The sequence below is a fragment of the Canis lupus genome, chromosome 11 (assembly GCF_011100685.1).
Source record: "Canis lupus familiaris isolate Mischka breed German Shepherd chromosome 11, alternate assembly UU_Cfam_GSD_1.0, whole genome shotgun sequence".
NCBI classification, from domain to species: domain Eukaryota; kingdom Metazoa; phylum Chordata; class Mammalia; order Carnivora; family Canidae; genus Canis; species Canis lupus.
Window position 1 is genome coordinate 44,971,493 of NC_049232.1, and position 20,209 is coordinate 44,991,701.

Genomic DNA, 20,209 nt, shown 5'->3' on the forward strand with positions numbered 1-20,209 from the left:
CACAAAAGCAATTGTCATCGAGATCATCTGCAGCTGCTCGAACAACTATTTTAAGGTGAGGGAAGCTGGCAGGCAGAGGGAGTACTGCAGTAGGGAGTCAGTGAAATGAATAAGTATGGAGAATATAAAACACTGATAAAGAGTAAGAGCTGTGACTTTTGAGGCAACTCGGTGTCTGTGTTTACATCTCTATAGAAGGCTGTTTATGGGATTGTAGTAATGTGTGTTTTTACCATTTTAATGCATGCTGGTGTTACCATCAAGGGGACTGGGAAGAAAATGATAGACCAGTTTCCAAGGCAGACTCCAGGTTTAACTCCCTCATCATTTTTCAAATGGCTCAGAGTTGAAATTTTTGTAGAGGGGACGTCTGAATAACTAACAACCTCTAAGCCTTAAAAAAAAAAATCGGAATTTAAAAATGATGATGCTGGAAGCAATTGTAAGGGACGTGCAGAGACTCTTCACTGAGTTTTGCTTTACATCACTATTCAGAGACTATAATCACAGACCTAGGAAGGCTCAGTAAGTCTCTCCAGTGTTGTGATGGACATCATTTGTAGTCATAAACATTTGGCAAAGCAGAAGTTAGTCATTTCATTGTGACGTTAATTCACCTATCCAGATGGGATTACACACTGTGGGATTCCTTTAGAAGCTAACATATCTCTGAATATTACATGCAAGATGTTTAGCTGTCTCTTGATGTTTACTAACCTTTCAAGGCTTTCATTTCTAACATAAATTCCCATTAAAATTGGTAGTTGAGTTTGGGCTTATTTTAAGTTGGGAATGAAGTTGCCTTTAAGAATAAAAACATACTTCAAGAACATTTATATATAGTTGGCTTTACCACAAGGGAAATAATATGGTCAATGGCTAACACTATAAACTGATCAACTATTTAATATGTTTATCAAAGCAAGCCAAAATATAACCTAGTTCAATGGCAGTATATTTTAACCACTTCTTTTTTCATTTGCCATGTGTTTACTGAAAGCCCACCTTGGACCGGCCACTGGGGAAGATATCACTGAATGAGAAAGTTCTCCTATTATCTCATATCACTGAGTCTTTTAGAGGAATCAGAGATTAAACAAACAATTACAAATAGGAACCTGTGTTTTTAACAAGTTTAACAATAGCAGCTTTATTGAGGTATAACTGACATTCAATAAACCACACATATTTAGAGTACACAATTTGACAAGTTTTGACATAAATATATACTAATGAATACATCACCACACTTAAGGTGGTGAACATACCCATCACCCTGAAAATTTTTTTTATAATCCTTCCCTCTTGACCCTCTTCTGGCAACCACTGATCTGCTCTCTGTCACACAAGTGACAAGTAAGTTTGTATTTTCTAGATTATTATATAAATGAAATCATAAAGTATATATTCTTATTTATATGGTTCCTTTCACTCAGCAAAATTATTTTATTTACCCACGCTGTTACATGTAGACACTGTTCTGCTTATCGCTGAGTGGTACTCCATTGCATGAATATACCTCAATTCGTGTTTCTCTTCACATGTGACAGATATTTGGGTTGTTTCCAGTTTGGGCTATTACAAATAAAGCTTCAGTAAAGAAACCTGGCTTTTAATTGTGCCTGGGTTATAAGTAGACATGAGAAGAAACACAGTTCAAACTAGAGGGAATATTGCATGGCTGCACTTTGGAATAAGCAAAGAGAAGAAGACTGAGCATCCTGCTTTTAAATATTTTTCCTGTTACTGACAGATACAGGGCTAGGCCAATCTACAGGCAGAAAAAGGATTTAATAGATATTTTAGGAAGCCTTCCCAGAGGGTCCACATTCGGAGAAACTATATAGATGATACCTGGGCCCTGGAAACAAGCATCACTTTCTTGAGAAGAATGAATGCTTTGATCCCTATGTATATGCTGTGCTCTTGAGTATAAAGCACTGATCAGCTTTGTCTAGGCTGATGTTACCAGAAACCAGGGACTGTCTCACATACATGACTGGACCCTCAGCCTCCAATGTAGTATCTAGCACATAGGTGCCCTCAGTAAATATTAATGGAAGGAGCGTAAAGAAGGTAGGAAGGAAGGAGGGGAGGGGCTGAAGGAGAAAAAAGGAGTAAATAAATAATGGACAGATCAATAAAAGTTGAGACACACTAAATGAATGTCTCCTTCTAAATTATTAATTTTGGCTGGGAGCGTTGATAAAATCAGAGAAATGCTATAAATACTTGTATAATTCTGAAAAATCTTTTATGATGATTTCTGTGGTATGGAAATAGGTGGAAAACTCCATGGGCATAGTAGAATAACATCTGTTCAACTTCTGTTAGTGCTTTTTTCTCCTTACTTTGTAGTAAATAAAATGAAACACCTTAGCAGAACATCGCTACACAGTAGCCTCCAAAATGTCATGTACTAATGCATCCCCAGTTCATACCACAGTGCCTACGGATATTCAACAGCAGTCCAGGTTAAGCTAGTCACTACAAGTAACCAAAGATTCAGTCCTGCATACTCCAGGAGAAGCCACTGGAAGGTCACTGATCTCCCCCTCTCTCCGTAAAGCAAGCAATATCCTGTGACAGAAGTTCTCCCTGTTTCTCACATTCCCTACATTTATTCATCATGTTCTCTCCATCTGAAATGCTTCCAAATCTCCAAATACCTCTGCATTAGAAATCCCACCCACCTTTCAAAACTCAACTGAAAAGCTGCCTTAAAAATGAAGGAATATCTCATATGTTAGAGTAACACAAAGATTCTTCTCTGTTTATGCCGACACTACCTCATTTTCTTTCTTCTTCTATGGTCCTTAGCCCATTATGCCTGGAACAAATACACACATAATAGGTGTGCATTTGTTTGATCTCTTTTACTACACTGTAATATTCTTAGGAGAAGGAATCTGTCTTGCTCAGGAAAGGATCATACTTTCTGTAGGGCCTTTCAAAATGACTTGAAGTGACATTGATAAATGTTTGTGGATTGAATAAAATGATCAATGAATAAAAGAATGTAAACTTTCCAATATGTATACTACATGAGTGATTAGAAGAATATTTTCCCACATATCTCATCCATTGTCCCTACTCTAATGTGACAAAACCCCACATTATGTACCCCTTGCTAAGGGTAAACCCCATTGAAATAGAAATGTCATTTTGATACTGCAGGTTATAAGTCATCAACTCTTTAGTTGTAATGAATTCCTCCAACTAATTAGCCAATTCCCCAAGGAGCATCCTGAAAGAATAAACATAATTCAAGCGGGTTTTGATAGGAAGGCATGCAAGGCAGAAGAAGCCTAGCACACTTATAGAGACAAATAATGGGACTCTCTGGAGGGATAAAAGACTTTAGAGTCCTGGATCTAGAAATTTATGGGGTAGCCAGAAAATAAGTATGAAATGAAAAAGGTGAAAAGAATAATACTAAAGTAGCACAGCCAAAATTACAATTCTGCTGAGGTTCAGCCTGTTATAAGTAAAAAGCTCGGCTTGATTTTATTATCTTGCATATTTGGTACAGAGGGGGAAATATGCCCCTATATTGTTACTTTGGAATAGGGACACAAATTTCTGCTTTTATGTATGATAAGGTAATCTGCCAATTGTCCAATGAGGACAATTAGAAGAGTCAGGTAAGTATAAGAATTATGGTATTAAACCACAAACTATAAAAACAACGAATAGGAAAAATAAAATTTCTAAAGCCAAAGTTTCTAAAATCAAAGAGGTAAATGCTAAGGAGTTAAGCCTTCAGAGGTGAGCTAAAGATTGGAAGCTGCCTTTTTCCTGGGAGCATTTGTTGGTTCTGGGCATGGTGTACAGATGTGAAATCCAGATTTTGCCCTGGCTAAAGGTCACTGCAGAAGCACAAAGAAGCCAGTAAAGATTTGGTGGTTGAATAGGTTGAGAGTGGTAAAATAAGAGACTTCAGGTGCCTCAAACACACTTCCAGTTTTCCCCTTTAGGCATAATCAAGTCATGAAACCGTACATAACTTGAGACTAAAGAGCTAAGCTGAAACCGAAAACCAGAACAAAAATTTCCGTGGTAGCTGGTGCAAAGAAGACAAAAACCTGCCCAGTTTTTAACCAGTAATATGACCCTAGAATTTAGGTGTAGTAGAGGTAGAGTGAGTTTTACCAAAACTGCAACCCAGTTTCAATACAGTCCAGCACCTGATTGGATTAAAGCGATAAATGCCTCCCTTCCTTCTTTCCTGCCTAGCAAAAGGAAAAAGACAAATCATCACTGATGGGAAATAGTATCCTCTGGAGCCTCTACAGATTTTATAGTGTCCAACATGGAACAAAAATTGCTGGGCATATGGAGAGAGAGGATCATATGACCCATAACAAAGAGGAAAAAAAAAAACAACAAATCAGCAGAAACTGACCCATAGATAATCCTTTAAAGAAGTTAACAGAAAAGAACTTTAAAACAGTTATGATCCATTTGTTCAAGAAATAGTTGAAAAGATGAGCGGAAAAAATGAAAGGATAAAGAATTTCAAAAGAGAATTAAATTTTTAAAAAATATCTGAATGGATATTCTAGAACTGAAAAATATAGTACCTGAAATTAAGAATTCAAGGGATGTGTTTAATAACATATTGAAACAGAAGACAAGAAGAATGAACTGAAACGTTAATTGAAAATGTGACTGAACTTTGGATAGAAAAGAATGGGACAAAAATCAGAGAGGCGCCTCTATGGTGCCATCAGTGAAGCATCCGATTCTTTATTTCATTGCAGGGCATGATTTCAGGGTTGTGACATCAAGCCCCACGTCCTGCTCTGCACTGGGCATGGAGCCCGCTTAGAATTCTCTCTCTCCTTCTGCCCCTTCCCCTACCCCTTCTCCCTCTCTCTCCCCTCCTCTTGGAAAGAAAAGAAAAAAGAGAAGAGAAAAAAAAGAAGAGGAAAAGGAGAAAAAGAGAAGAGAAAGAAGAGAAGAGAAGAGAAGAGAAGAGAAGAGAAGAGAAGAGAAGAGAAGAGAAGAGAAGAGAAGAGAAGAGAAAAAAGAAAGAAAGAAAGGCAAGGCAAGGCAAAGCAAGGCAAGGCAAGACAAGGCAAGGTGAGTCGTGGCGGTTAAGCATCTGCCTTCAGCTCAGATCATGATCTCCAGATCCTGGGATGAAGCCTCACAGTCAGATCCCTGCTCAGTGGGAAGTCTGCTTCTCCCTTTTCCTCTCCCTCTGCTTCTACTCTCTCTATCTCTCTCAAATGAACAAATAAAAAATCTTTAAAAAAATAAAAATTAAGTCTATCACTGGAGTCTTAGAAGGAAAGGAGAGATCGAATACAGGAATAAAGTGATATATGAACAAATAACAGCTCACAATTTTCCAATATTGATAAAAAGATTCTAATCCACTTAGTTTCTATGTTCAAGAAACTCAATAGAGCTTAAGTAGATTTCTTAATGCCATCTACCCACATCATAGTCAAACTACTAAAACCCAGAAACAAACAAATCTTCAAGACAGCCAGAGGAAAAAAAGACTTTTGTTACCTACAAAGGAGCAGCAATAAGTCTGGCAACTAACTTCTCGAAGGAAATAGTTAAAACAAAAAGACAGTGAAATCAACACCTTTACAATGCAGAAAGGAAATTACTGCCAACCTAGAATTCTATGCCCAGCAAAATTATGTTTCAAAATTCATATTAAAACAAATGTATTTTCAAAGGAAAAAAACTGAGAGAAATCATTACTAGTAGACCTAGTATAAATATAAAAATAAATAAATATAAAATATACTATAATTTATATATATTTAAATATATAATTTATAATTTATAATTTAAAATATATAATTTATATATATTTATATATATAAATATAAAAGGTACTAAAAAGGGTTTTTGGGTAGAAGGAAAATGATCCCAAATGGAAACATGGAAATGAAAAGGAATTAAGAGAATAGAAAATGTGTATAAAATGTGTATAAGTGTGTATAAAAATATAAATTAATATTCAACATATAAAATAATAGTATCAATTTCAAATTTAAAAGGTAGATGTAATAAAAATGCATTAAAATGGTAGAAGGGTAAATGGAGTTAGAGTGTACACAGTTTCCAATACCATCAGGACACTGAAAAAGTAGTAATATGCATCAGACTATAACAAGTTATGAATTCTTTCAGTAATCTCCAAGGTAACAACTTTTAAAACTAACTATATTTGTAATTTCATTAAACAAAAATAATTATATACTCAAAATAAAACTAAGATTGTCATATTGGATTTTTAAACTATTCTCCTTAAAAGAGATATACGATGCAAGTAATAGGACACAGAAAGTTTGAAAGTAAAAGTATGGAAAAAGATATGCCATGAAAATGTTAACTAAACTAAAGCTAATATAGCAACACCAATATTAGACAAACTGTATCTGAAAGCAAGAGGCACTAGTAGAAATATTTTAGCATATTTTTTAAAGGATAGGTTAATAGTCATAAGAAAAATAGTATATACCTAAATTTGTTTGTACTAAGAGTTTCAAAATATATTTTTAAACCATCAGAGCCTAAAAAATAAACAAACCCAAATCATATTAGTCCTTTAAAACACGTCTCTCAACAGATAATAAGAGATGTAAACAAAAAATGCATAAGACTACTGATACACGAAACAATATAAATGAACAACAAAGTTATTATACTTATTGAAAGAAGGTAGGCAAAAATTAATATTTATTATATAATTCCATTTATATAAAATTCTAGAAAATTCTGTAGGTCAAGAGTTGCCTAGGGACAGGAGAAGGGAGGGGGTAAGATGGAAGGAGAGCTGTGGTGATAGTTTCATGAATGTATAGATTTATCAAAAGTTATGAAATTGTACACTTTGAATATGTACCCTTTACATTTTTCTCTATAGCAATTAGTAACAATGGAAATGAGAGTTGAATAATAATAGAGATGTAGGATCCCTGGGTGGCGCAGCGGTTTGGCACCTGCCTTTGGCCCAGGGCGCGATCCTGAAGACCCAGGATCGAATCCCACGTCGGGCTCCCGGTGCATGGAGCCTGCTTCTCCCTCTGCCTGTGTCTCTGCCTCTCTCTCTCTCTCTCTCTCTCTCTCTGTGTGACTATCATAAATAAATAAAAATTTAAAAAAAAATAGAGATGTAATATATGAATATTTGAATGATGTAACTAAAGCAGTGTTTGGAGGGAAATGTAGAGCTTTAAATGTATATAGCACAGGGGTGCCCGTTGGCTTAGTTAAGCATCCAACTTCTGATTTTGGCTCAGGTCATGATTTTGGGGTCATTGGATCAAGCCCTGAGTCAAGGCCCATGTTGAGCATGAAGCCTGTTTGGGATTTTCTCTCTCCCTCTGCCTTTGCCCCTCACCCCCCCCCCCCCCCACACACACACACCAATTTGTGCTCTTTCTCTCTCTAAAAAAATATAAATAAATAAATAAATAAATAAATAAATAAATAAACAAACATAGTACAAAAAGAGAGACTGAAACATAACCTAAGAACGTATCGTACCTCGAGAAAGAACAATAAAGAAGGGTAGAAGTCAATGAATAAGAAATGTCAGTGCAATAAAAATAAGCAAGAAAATCAAAATATAATATTTTAAAGGCTTTGTAAAAATTGAAAAACCCTTAACAAAACTGACTGAAAACAGAAAAAAGAAATCAAACTTTTTTAAATTGCAAATGAGAGAAAAATACACAGAATCACAAAAAATAAAACCTCATAAATCTCAATCTGTCAAGCCTCAGTATCGCATGAATATATGCAAGTAAGTTTCATTCTTTAAATTAAATCTATCTCTAGTACAGTTAGCTTTACATTTACATTAGAGTTTTCTTATAAAGTATGGTAGCCATTCTTTTTTCAAATGCCTCTTTAGGTTATTGGATTTTTTTCTCATATGCATAAATGTCTAAAATGTCTAAAAATTAAGCCATTTCTAGACAGAGGGATATGATGCATGTAATAAGTAGATAAGAACTCTCATTATCATAAAATTTATAGTTATTTAAATTATGTTAATTTAATAGTAGCATTATCCAATACTCTTCTGTAAAAACTTTTATAACATTATTACAGACCAACAGAAAGGCAAGGGCTCTGATTAATGTTACATGGAAGCCTTAATCAAGGTAATAAATATTGCACTGAAATTTTGAAGAAAATTTTAAAAAGCTACTTAGGGTAGCTAAGCCTCAGTGGCTCAATCAGTTAAGCATCTGCCTTCAGCTCAGGTCATGATCCCAGGGTCCTCAGATCAAGCCCCACTTTGGGCTCCCTATTCAGAGGGGAGTCTGCATCTCCTTCTATCTATGCCCCTTCCCCCACTCCCTGCTAGTCTTCTCTCTCTCTCAAATAAATAATAATTTAAAAAAATGTTACTTAAAATCTCCTGATTTTCATGGTTTTAATGGCCATATTACCATAGGCTAGACAGTCACTTTCGATGTCTTGCCTACATATACCTCACACCAGAAAATTCTTAAAACCTATATTTGCCTTGGATTTGTCCACAGTTAAGGCTGTTTCCACCTTTTTTAATAGAAATTTGCAATTAGATATGCAAACTCTCTTATAGCTCATAATAGCTAAAAACAAAACAAAAAACAAACAAACAAACAAAAAAAGAAAAAAAAACAAATCCAAGCTCACACAGCATAGGCCAGCAAAACTCCAATAGTAGCCAAGGAAGATTGAAGCTCTGTTTACTGTAACAATTTTAGGATGAATCACTAATCTCTCTGGTGAAAGAAAAGAGAATCAGGGTCCAATTTTCAATGAGAATATATTTTACATACAGGGCTTATACGATATTAAAATGCCCTCGGTAGGCTAATACCCATTTTATATAAGCACAGATCCATGAAGGAAAGCAATCCAAGAGAAAAACATAGTAACAATCACAAGAAACCATTAAGTTATATTGCTGGTTTATTTGTTATAAATTCTTACCACCCTCTGGTATCTGTTTGATATTCTATATTTGATATCCAGTAATGACATCCACATCATTTTCTATGTGTATATAATTATGTATGTTTCCATAAAACATTTTGAATGCATTCCATGAGCCTCTACTTACCTTCCTTTTACTCCCCCAAATTACACAAATTAGAGTTGACTTTTATGACCACAAAATTCATTATTTTAGATGGTGCTTATTTCAATAATAGAGTAACTGTCTAAGGGATGTGTAGTATGAAGAAACTAAAAACAGGGCCCTCGAATTTTAATTAGTAAAGGTATTTCTATTCTTATAATCTTCATATAATGTAGTAAAAACATATTAGTTCTTAAAAATAGCTCATTATTTCTATAGTTCACCATCTTGAAAATAAAGTATGCTAGTTATAGCTAAGTTTATCATTTTCTCATTGAATTCCTTATGAAAATAATATTTTCTATATTTATAGAATTTTTCACTTAAGAAATTCAAAATGTTTAATAATATTATACCAACAGTTCCTTAGTTCTCTGAGATTATGGCATATTATTAGAAAATTTGGTAATTTAACTTGTAGACTCACAGAATCACAAGATAAACTTGTTGAACTACTCAATTTAGGCTTTAAAACCTTCGATAGAATGCCTTTCAATTGTTGACCAGATCTTTACAAAAAAGCCCTAGACAGTGGAACTTGTCACTAGAAAAGGAGCATATCATATTGTATTATAAACATGTTTCCCTTTTTATAACCTTTTTGGTGGTTTTCACATGTACACCTTTCTTTTTGACTATCCATAGAGAAGTCATACAAAATGAATTCATTCTATCTTCTTAATTATAGCTCTTAAAATGTTTGAACATAGCTATCATTGGCTCCCTGGTTGTCTCCCCATTGTCAGGTTTTCTCCATCATTGCTCATTTGACATTGTTTGAGTTTCCTCTCCATTCTGGACATTGGTCTACATATTTCATACAGTGCATTTTCCACTATATGAACCAATTCTCCCAGCTATTCTCTGACTAGTGCTGAGTAAAACAGGATTCATGGCCTTTCCTCTGGGTATAAGAGCAGTAGGAGAATGTTCATGTTCCTGAAGGTTGAATCACATAATTGTGTGACATTGAACTGAGTTGAGAAAAATCCCCTAACATATTTTATTTATTTATTGAACTGAGTTGAGAAAAATCCCCTAACATATTTATTTATTCATATCTCCCCTCTGTAATTATATTGCTGTTTTTAGACATAAGTACAGGATTCTAGATTTATCCCAACTATTTTTTAATAAGGATATACTCATTACACAAGAACATCCAACTCATGAGAGGAGAAATTTGAAAACTCCCATATTCCTACTCTCTTATATACTGTGATTACATCATCTCCTTCTTCACAGATAAAACAAAATTTAAAAATAGTAGAAATCATGTAACTATTGGAAACAAATCTTCCCGTATAGGAGAAAATGGAGAGGATGTGTTATTCATACTCTTTTTCTTTTGCTTAATTCACCAAACAAATATCAATAAGTTTTACCTGTATAGACATAGCTTGAACAAGAATTCTAATTTAAGGGAATGAAGCTGTCAATAGAATTATTTCTTGATCAACCAGTACTCATTCAGCTGTTGTAGAACAATGGACGGGTCCAGGCACTATATTACATCTTGCTTTGCTTTAGCTGAAAGCACACAACTTAAGTTTTCCATCATTTATATTGAGTCAAATAATTGCTTTTGTTTGTATTCCTTTGTCACATCTCATTTTTCAACTTTACTAATAAAATGTTGAAGAAAATTGTGGAATACTACAAATGAGATCTTTTAGTTATACCATTTTATTAATAGCATTTAACTTTGGCTGTTAAACTATTAACATATAATAAAGCAGCAGTACTGCATTAGCAGGGTAAATGTATTCCAGTGAATAATAATAAACCATTCACAATTTGCTAGGAGCTTAATTTAGCCCAAATTATATTGTTAACAATATGCCTGGTTTACTCACATGAAATTTAAAAAACCACTCTCAAGAATTAACATAAAACACCTTATGTTGTTTACAGACGCTATAACTCATAGATGGAATGGGCATTAGAAATTGCCAAAAATGGGGATCCCTGGGTGGCTTAGCAGTTTAGTGCCTGCCTTCAGCCCAGGGTGTGATCCTGGAGTTCCAGGATCGAGTCCCAGCTCCCTGCATAGAGCCTTCTTCTCCCTCTGTCTCTGCCTCTCTCTCTCTCTCTCTCTCTCTCTCTCTCTCTCCCTCTCTTTCTCTCTCTCTCATGAATAAATAAATAAAATCTTAAAAAAAAAAAAAGAAATTGCCAAAATTAACATTTCAGCCAGGCTTTTCAGAACTGCTATCTGTGTATCAGCCTTATGTAAAATGGATGCCCATCTCTTTTATCTGTATGTCTCCATTTGTACTTGGGATGTATTTACAGTGTTAAACTGAAATATGTCATATTGACCCTATTTGAGGATTTATGGTATTTTACAGGCCCTATGGCCCATCCATAGTCTGATTGCATTATCACAAGTAATTGTAGTCATGGTCTTAGTGGTAAAGAGCTGTAGCAAACCTTTTTATACTTTACAGAAATTTCTCTACAGCATTCCTAGATAATAAGCATAAGAAATGCTAACATTCTGAGTTGTTATTATGCCTTCCTTTATATCCATGAACATCCATAAGGATATATGAGGGAGGTGCTGAGACACAGAGTCCTAAAGGGACTTCTTCGTGATCTCTTAGCTAGTAAGTGGCAGACAGAGCCAGGAATAGCATACAGACTTTCCAGTGGCAGATTTGCTGTGCTTATCTATTATACTTGACAGTCTTTCAGTATCTGCGGTTAGGCAGTCCCTACTTAAGCAATTCTGAAGAAAGAATGCTCATTTTCTCTCGAGCCCACCTACAGTATTTTGGACATCTTCAGCTTAAGACGCCCTTCTTTATACTGAATCTTTATAAATGATACTTATATCTCTTTGTCATGCCTCAATGGAGTAGAACAGAATAAGTCAAATGCCTTGACCATGACACACATTCAAGTAATGAAAAAGGTGATCAAATTTCCTCCAAACCTCCTTTTTAAAAATTATGTATTACAGGGCACCTGGGTGGCTCAGTGGTTGAGTGTCTGCCTTTGGCTCAAGTCATGATCCCAGGGTCCTGGGATCAAGTCCCACATCAGGCTACCTGCAGGGAGCCTGCTTCTCCCCCCTGCCTATGTCTATCTCTATGTGTCTTACATGAGCAAATAAATAAAATATTTAAAAAAATAAAAAATAAAAAATAAAAATTACATATTACTTTTTAGTTCTCTCAACTTCTTTTCTTATGATGAATTCTTAGCCTCACCACATTCTGATTGCTGTCCCCTGAACTGCAATTGTTTGTCAACAACATTTTAACTTATAGCATCAAAACTGAAGAACAATATTTCAGATATGTGCTGACCATTACAGATTGTCCTGGGACTCCACCCTCCCTTATGCTGAATGGTACACCAGAGAACCTGAGCATTTTGATTGGATGTTACTTCTTCTGACTTTTTAAAAGCAAAAGAGCAGGTCCATGACATGTCTATTACAATGAGGATATGGTTACGTATTTTACTAGCTGCTTTGATTAGATGAGATAATGAAGATAAAATGTCTGGTTCAAATTATAGCTCATACTCAAGACCAGTGCTTAGCAGTCAGCTAACTCCCTAATCAGTGAACCTAGCTAGCTGCTTAGTCTTCTTATGTTGGTGACTGTCATCTTAGATCTAGGGACCAAAGAAGTTCAGGCCAACTGCTGCATGCATGGCAACAGTCAACTGTACTATGGAATGTAGAAGGCACCAAGTCATATTATTATCTCATCCTGATTTTGAAATGAAGAAAATTCTCTAGATTATTGAGTCACTCTTCCAAAGCTCATAACTGAATAGGTTTAATTTTAACTTTAATGTACATGATGGACTATGTATTTATCTTTAGCAGAGTTTAACTTTTAGCTGAGTTGTGAACTGTGAATCCTGGCTTGGTTATCCAGAACATTAGCTCTCCCCTTTACAACAGTGTTATCCTCAGATTTCATAAGTATGCTACCTTTCTCATTTTCAAGGCTTGATAGAAAAGGGGGGAACTTGGTCCAGCAGGGTCTCACAGTCCTGGCTATGCCATTAATACATCAGGTGGGTCCAGAGAATTCGCTCGAGCTAGGAACAACACAGTAAGGGAAATGAGAAAGAGCACTAGTATAGGACCGAGAGATCAATAGTTGATCTAACACTCTACTAGACCACTAGACTCCACGCCCCAGCCTAAATATTCTCTGCATTAGGCAGCCTGTAAAAATCCAATTATAAAAATCAGTAACCCAAAAAGAACATACGAGTCTCATCAAGGTGCCTTTGGTGAATGATTCATTATGCTCCCAAATAATGTTAATAATGGCCCCAGATATTAAATGTTTACTGTGGTCCAGGCAGCTTCATGTGAGCTACTTCTTTCAATCCTCTCAAAAACCCTCCTAAGACAGATATTATTATTATTATGGTTATTTTACAGAAGAGGAAACTAAGCTATTTGATCCCAAAGATTGAATGAGCAGTCTATCACCAGAGCCTATACTCTATGACATTCCATAGACTGTTATTCCATCTTTTAACAGAGGAGGTGATTTCCAGCCTCCATATTTTTTCCCAATAACAATTGCAAGCATAGCTTTATTCTGATCTATTTTTGCAGTTTAACATTTCTAGAGCACTTCTTCAACTCTATGACCTAGTAAGTCCATTATTATCTTCAGTTTCTGAGTATTTCCTTTTTCTCAGGTTGAATACCTTTCATTTTTCTTCAGTGAACTCCAACCTTGCTCATTTGTCAATGAGTTAAGCATGCACCATGTTCTCAGAATTATGGTAAGAGCTTGGGCAGCATTTCTAAATGGGGAAGCTGTTTGATTTGTTAACAACGATCTTAATTGTACATTCAACAGGGAGGATAAATTATCTAAACAGAACTGTCCTCAATGAATTATGAAATTGCATACCTCGCCTCTTCTTTAAAGAGAAGAGCCTACAAACATATGTCTTTTGTATGTTTAAAGTCACTCTTATTGTATACAGAGATAAAATGGATAGGAAAACCTTCCATCTCCTGGGAGGAAACCATCCTGTAATTGTCTTTGAAACATTCTATTATAATTTAAAGTGCACTACAAAGTTTCACAAAGGGATGGGACAAATCTAATTAAGTGAATTCTACAATAAATTTGCAGATTTGGTGGCACAACTTCATCCAAATCCCTTCAATCATCAAACAAATACACAAAAAAAAACAAAAAAAAACAAAAACAAAAAAAAAAACAAAAAAACAAACCCACAACACAACAACAAAAATCCCAGGTTGTACAGGAAACCTCGCCCAGCAAACACTTTCAAAAAGAACTGCCTCACCCAGACCACCCACCTCCGTCACTACTCATGACTACCTCCATGACACTTCAGGGACTTTACTATGGAATCAAATATTCCCTAATCACCAAAACTTCTGTTTTTCAGTCTCAAACGTGTGGGGTTATTGGCAGCCAGAGAATCATCCAGAGCTTCACATGGCTGCCTAATGCTCCCAAGGCTCTTCTGATGCAGCTGCAAGAGAAAGAGCCGCAAGCCAAACCCAGAGCCCAGAGCCCGGCCTGCCAGAGCCCAGCATACTTTATCTGTACTCTGCCAGCACCAGAGCAGCCCTGCCTCCCTGTGTGTGCTCCTGGACAAATTCCCCAGAAATCCACAACAATTAGTTCTATCCCTGCCCATTTTCCTTAGGAATTCATTAATTTCAGGGTTTGCAAAGATACATACATAGAGGAGTAGATCAAAAGGTAAGGAAGGAAGCATCAGCCACCATTAATGGTGATAGCAAAGTGATGAGCCATCGTTCTCTGTGACCAACTGCATAAATCACAATTTGAACTTGCCCTCTTTCTAGGCTGAAGGGGCAATGCCTTTGCTCGGTGTTGAGATGGTTCTATCAGAGTTTGGATTTGTTTGGTATCCTCTAAAACTCCTTCTATCCCTGACTTAGCTAGAGGTCCAGATCTGATTCTAAAGAAACCAAAAGGGTCCTTCTTTTTTTTAAATTTTCTTTTTATTGGAGTTCTTCTTAAACTGTAACATAATTCTTTGTCAATGCACCACCAGTTTTTCCAATGCACAGGGCTGAGTTGTGATCCATTTCTATACCTGTCCAGAAATACAGAGAGGTGAGCTACCAACTTACTTCATCAGTGAAATTTTCATTCATCATATTTTAGCCAAGATGACTTTCTATATGAAAGAGGAATTAAATAATCACAAATGTTTGCATGAGTATTTACTAAGTGCCGGACATGTTACCATCTATCCATTGCTTTGGCCAAGCCTTATAACCACACTATAAGGTAAGTACTATCAGGAGCCTTGCGTTTCCAAAAAAAGAAAAAAACAAAAAAAACTGAAATTCAGGGATGATAAGGATTTTGTTTAAGGTCACACAGTTACTAAGTGAACAGACCAGAATTTGAACTAGACCTTACTAATGGCTGAGCTATATAACTTGAAGTAAAAATGCCCTCAATTTCCTACTTAATGGAATAAATGCTTAGGTAATTCAAACACAAATTGAATAGGCTTTCAGATGATAACTTTTAACATATGTTTGACTTATAAATAGCACAGAAAGAAACTACATAAGATACAAAAAGGATTTCCAGCCTATATTTTAGGAAATATTTTTCCTTTGGCAATTTCTCAAGCCTAACTTCCTCCAATGATAGATTATGTCCTGTTTATTATCTACAAAGAGCACAAATAGTTAGAAAAATGTTTTTGACCCCCTACCAAAAGCAAATATGACCTCATTTCCAAACCAGAAAACTTAGTCTGGACTTTGAATACTGATTTGGAACCAAGTTTTTAAAGAATTAGCTCAGAGCAGCAGGTTTGTAGCTCATATGACACAAGATGATCAATGACCACATTAGCTACTAATCTAAGGCATAAAACATGCATGAGGCATTAGCATGGAAATCTAACACGTTCCCACCCCAGGTGGCACTGGATTTCTAATCTGTTGTCCCATCTAATAGGAATAAACTTAAATAGCTTATTTAGAGCTTCATTTACAAAGTTAATAATTAGAGTGATTTACTCAAAAGGCAAGGGAGGCAGAAGGAGAAAGGGAGACAGCTGGGTGGATGTTGAACCAGGAGAAAGAAAATAAGAGTCATTTTTGAAAACACAAACTCTAAGTCTTACTATAAGACATCTCCCATCTGATGGTAAGAAATAAGGGTTAGAAAAAAGCATGCCTCCCAGAAGCTGAGTCTTAGTGGAACCAAACAAATAAGTATTGTTATTTGATACAGAATGCTAGGTAAGTTGTTTGACCTTCCAAACACAAGTTTCTACATCTTTAAAATGAGAATGATATTAACTGCTTTGCAAGGAATAAAAAGATAAGCAAAGAGGTTAATACAGTACTTGACACTTGGGAATTATTAAATTTCTATGGATTCTACCCTTTAGTGGATTCCCCAGAAAGTGCTAAGATGCACGTATGGTCCTCTTTCCCTGATTCTGAGATGCCAGGGTCTGATCTAGTCACAAATTTTGACATGGTACTTTCTTCATTTATATCCAGTGCTGGCTCAATAGTTGGATGAGTTGTTTACTTCGGTGTTATATAGAATATTGGGCAAGTGAGGTTCAACTCATTGGAAACAAGCAAGTGTTTATCCTGTCATTCATACCTTAGGTGACTCAAGTTTCCCTGTGTACCATTTATGTGACTTGGCTCCAGGCTTATCCCTAACCTTTTAAGGACCCAGGGCAAGAGACCAAATGTAAACCCATATACATCAATATTTAAAGCTTATAAAACAGTTAACAAAATTTAAATACAATAGTTTCTATCCCCCTAATTAGACAAAAGTACCTTAATAATAACCTGGAAGGTTAGATTCAAATTTATAATTCTGAGACTCCTTAGAGTTCTATGCTAGAACTTGGCAGCATAGAAAGAGTCAGCTCTTCCTCCTTCACTTCCCACCAGGCTCTGTCCTACTCTGTGATGGCACTTGCATAGGTATGTATGTGGACACTCCAATTTTCACATCCACCGCCCCATCTTCACAAACAGCCACCCAAGACCACCTATCAACTCACTGGTATGCCCACCAACAGCATGGTTGATCATCCTCCATGAAGAAAATCCAAAGCAAGAAGTTTATTTAGGCACTGGAAGCAGGCTCAGGATTTTAGTCTGGAAATTCCAGAGTCCTGAATACTCAGAATTATCTAGAACTGAGGGAGGCAGGCTCCAGGTAGCCATGAAGAATGAGAAGTAGCTTTGCAGTGTCCACATGCATCTGCAGACTGCAGAGCCAGGGCAGAGCCAGAGAAGAGCCACCTAATTCATGGAGCCCAGTACAGGGGTCCCTTTTACCTAGCTCAGCAAAACCTGCTTATTCAGTCAAGTTAATTTATCTCTTCATCCTCCCAGTTGCTATCATGAAGGGCAGAGTGTTAATATATTCACTGCAGGGGAGCTGGATACTACTCATAAAGTGGCTCCAGAGTAGGCGGTCCTTCTGCAATGGAAAGTGTGGACATTAATATTAACCCTTCTAATTTCACTTTATGCATTAAATAAGTCTTGATAATTAGCAGGTTCCACCTTCTAAACAATTAGCTAGACTGGTAAATAATCAAGAGACAGGAAAAGCTAATTAACCTTTGATTTTCTTCACAGAAAAATACTCAGGTTTTTTTTTTTTTAAATATCTATAATGCACTTTAGGGATCTCTTTCTATCTTTTTCACAGAAGGAATTGTTTTAAGGTGTTTTCATGCCCATCCGTATTATATAAAAGTATGGTCTGCCTCACATGTCTAATAATCATTGGCACCCTTCGCACCACTGAAAGGTTTTCTGGGCCATGAAGAGAATTTTTGCAAGCTGTCCCAAGGCCATAATGCTCATTTTTAGAGGGTGGTAAATAGACGGTATGAGCTACTACCCACAGCTTGTTATTTCCTCACATTGCTGCCCAAACAGAACAAAGACAGTAGTGTAAGAGCTTCCCAACCAGACTGAGGTGCTGCAGAAAAACCCAAAATTCGGGGACATTCGGGGAAAAGTAGCAGCATGTTTGGTTATGACCAAATCCTTCCATGCATTGGTCCTTGCCCAGTTCCCCTCTCCCACCCACCCATCACCTCTCTTCTACCCCTGAGGGTCCTTCACCTCCAGGGTTTTCAAATCACATTGTGATCACCTAGAGTGCTTTAAAAATCAGCTCCAGAGATTCTAGTGTAATTGGGCATGCAGAATTTCAAGAGGACTCTCATGGGCAGCAGGTTTGAGAATCAGCACCAACACACACTGCTGCCCTCCCCACATCCCGCAACAGCCCCAATCTACTTGCTCTTTCCTAAACACATCCAGCATTTTTAACTACTATGCTTTTTGCTTCAAAAGTCCCTCTCCTACCCTGGAAAGTTCTCCTCATCCTGTAAGAGTCAGATAGATGAAGCCCTGTCCCCAGTCAGGTCTCCCCATTTTGAGGTCCCAGAACACCTCATGCATCCCTTAGTAGAGCTAACAGAGACCATATAATGTATCATCCCAACAAAGGTACTGTTGAATGTAAAAGAAAACACTATTTATAGTTATGCTGAGTGACAGGTGTCAGCCAGGACTTTCCCAGGCAAACTGGAAAATCAGCCCTAATTATAGCCTCTGTTTATTAATCAGTAATGACATCCTTGCTTGTCCATCTCCCATCCTAAGGATGAAAGCCATCAAGGCAGAGACTGTACTTAGTCATCTCTCCACTTGGATTAGATTAGATGTTGAAGAGATGTGTCTATAAGAGGCCCTCTACTTCATAATAGTTAAATGCATAGACTCCATAACCAAAGAGCATAGGTTCAAATTCCAGCTCTGTCATGTATCAGCTGTGTGACCAGATATTTCCAGTGCTTTAATGGCTTCATTTCAGAAATAGAGATAGTGAGATGTAATTAATAGGGTTGTTTAAAGGTTTAAAAGAGTAATATATGTAAAACACTTAGAGCAATACCTGGACATAGGAAGCACTGTTATGTGTTTATTATTATTTGTAATAATAATAATAATAATAATAATAATAATAATAGATAAACCCATTGAATAAGCTCCACATGATTATTTTCTCCAAATTATCACACTCACAGTGAATGCTCCCAATAATAACAAGCCAATATTTACTGATGAATCTCCATGTTCTAGGCACTGTTCCTTGCTTTGCACACATTATCTCACTGCCCTTCACCACAAGCCTATCAGGGAAATATGTCATCTATTATACCAGCTTTACCATGAAAGAAATTGAGGCTTAAAAATGGAGAATTTCCACAGTCATTGTATTTTATCTTTCTATAGGAAAGTGACCAAAATCTCTCACTGTGACTTTCCTGATTCCTTTGAGAAATAAAAGGTCCTCTCTAAAGTCCCTGTTATTACCCAACGTACCCAATGCTTGAAAAAACAAAAGGTGGAAAAGCAATGGCCGTGATATCTGTGTCTTGGAGGGAGCTCTTGTTTGCTGCTTTTTGAAGTGTTTAACAATTTATAAGCCAGTATTATCAAGAAGATAATATATACAGGGGTGCCTGGGCGGCTCAGTCAGTTGAGCGTCCAACTCTTGATTTCAGCTCAGGTCATGATCTCAGGGTTGTAGGATCAAGCACCGCATCAGGCTCTGGGATTAGTTCAGAACCTGCTTGAGATTCTCTGCCTCTCCCTACCCATCTGCCCCTCCCCCTGTGCACTCTCTCTCTCTCCCCCAAAAATAAATAGATATAGAGATAAATGAATAAATAAATCTTTTTTAAAAAAGAAGATAATATATATAAAAAGCAGTATGGGGGTACTGAGGACACCCAGAATTATAAAATCTTCCCCTCACATCCAAGAAGTGCAAAACCTAGTTGACAACAGACAGAAAACATTAAATAACACTGTAGCCTTTAAACAGCAGTAATAAAAGGGAGAATTCCAGAGCATCATAAGATTAATTCCTAAGTAAATGGTATAGTTTATTTGTGCCACAGGAGGTCAGAGAAGGAAGGAATTCTGAAAGAGAAGAGGATGAGGGGGCATGAGGGCTGTGTCTTTAAACATTCATTAATGCAACAAACGTTCACCAACACCTACCATGTGTCCCTTTG

At 36.5% G+C, this 20,209-nt stretch overlaps 1 long non-coding RNA gene across 2 annotated transcripts in view; it reads right to left on the reverse strand.

Moving 5' to 3' along the window:
- Positions 1-20,209, reverse strand: part of LOC111098073 — a 137,125-nt gene that overhangs the window by 27,469 nt on the left and 89,447 nt on the right. Inside the window, exon 4 of one of the 2 annotated variants that reach the window (XR_005366863.1) lies at positions 12,927-13,171. The exons of the other annotated variant lie outside the window; for it this stretch is intronic. This is a non-coding gene — a long non-coding RNA (uncharacterized LOC111098073). Of the gene's footprint in view, positions 1-12,926; positions 13,172-20,209 lie in introns of those variants that run through there. 2 annotated transcript variants of the gene reach the window in all.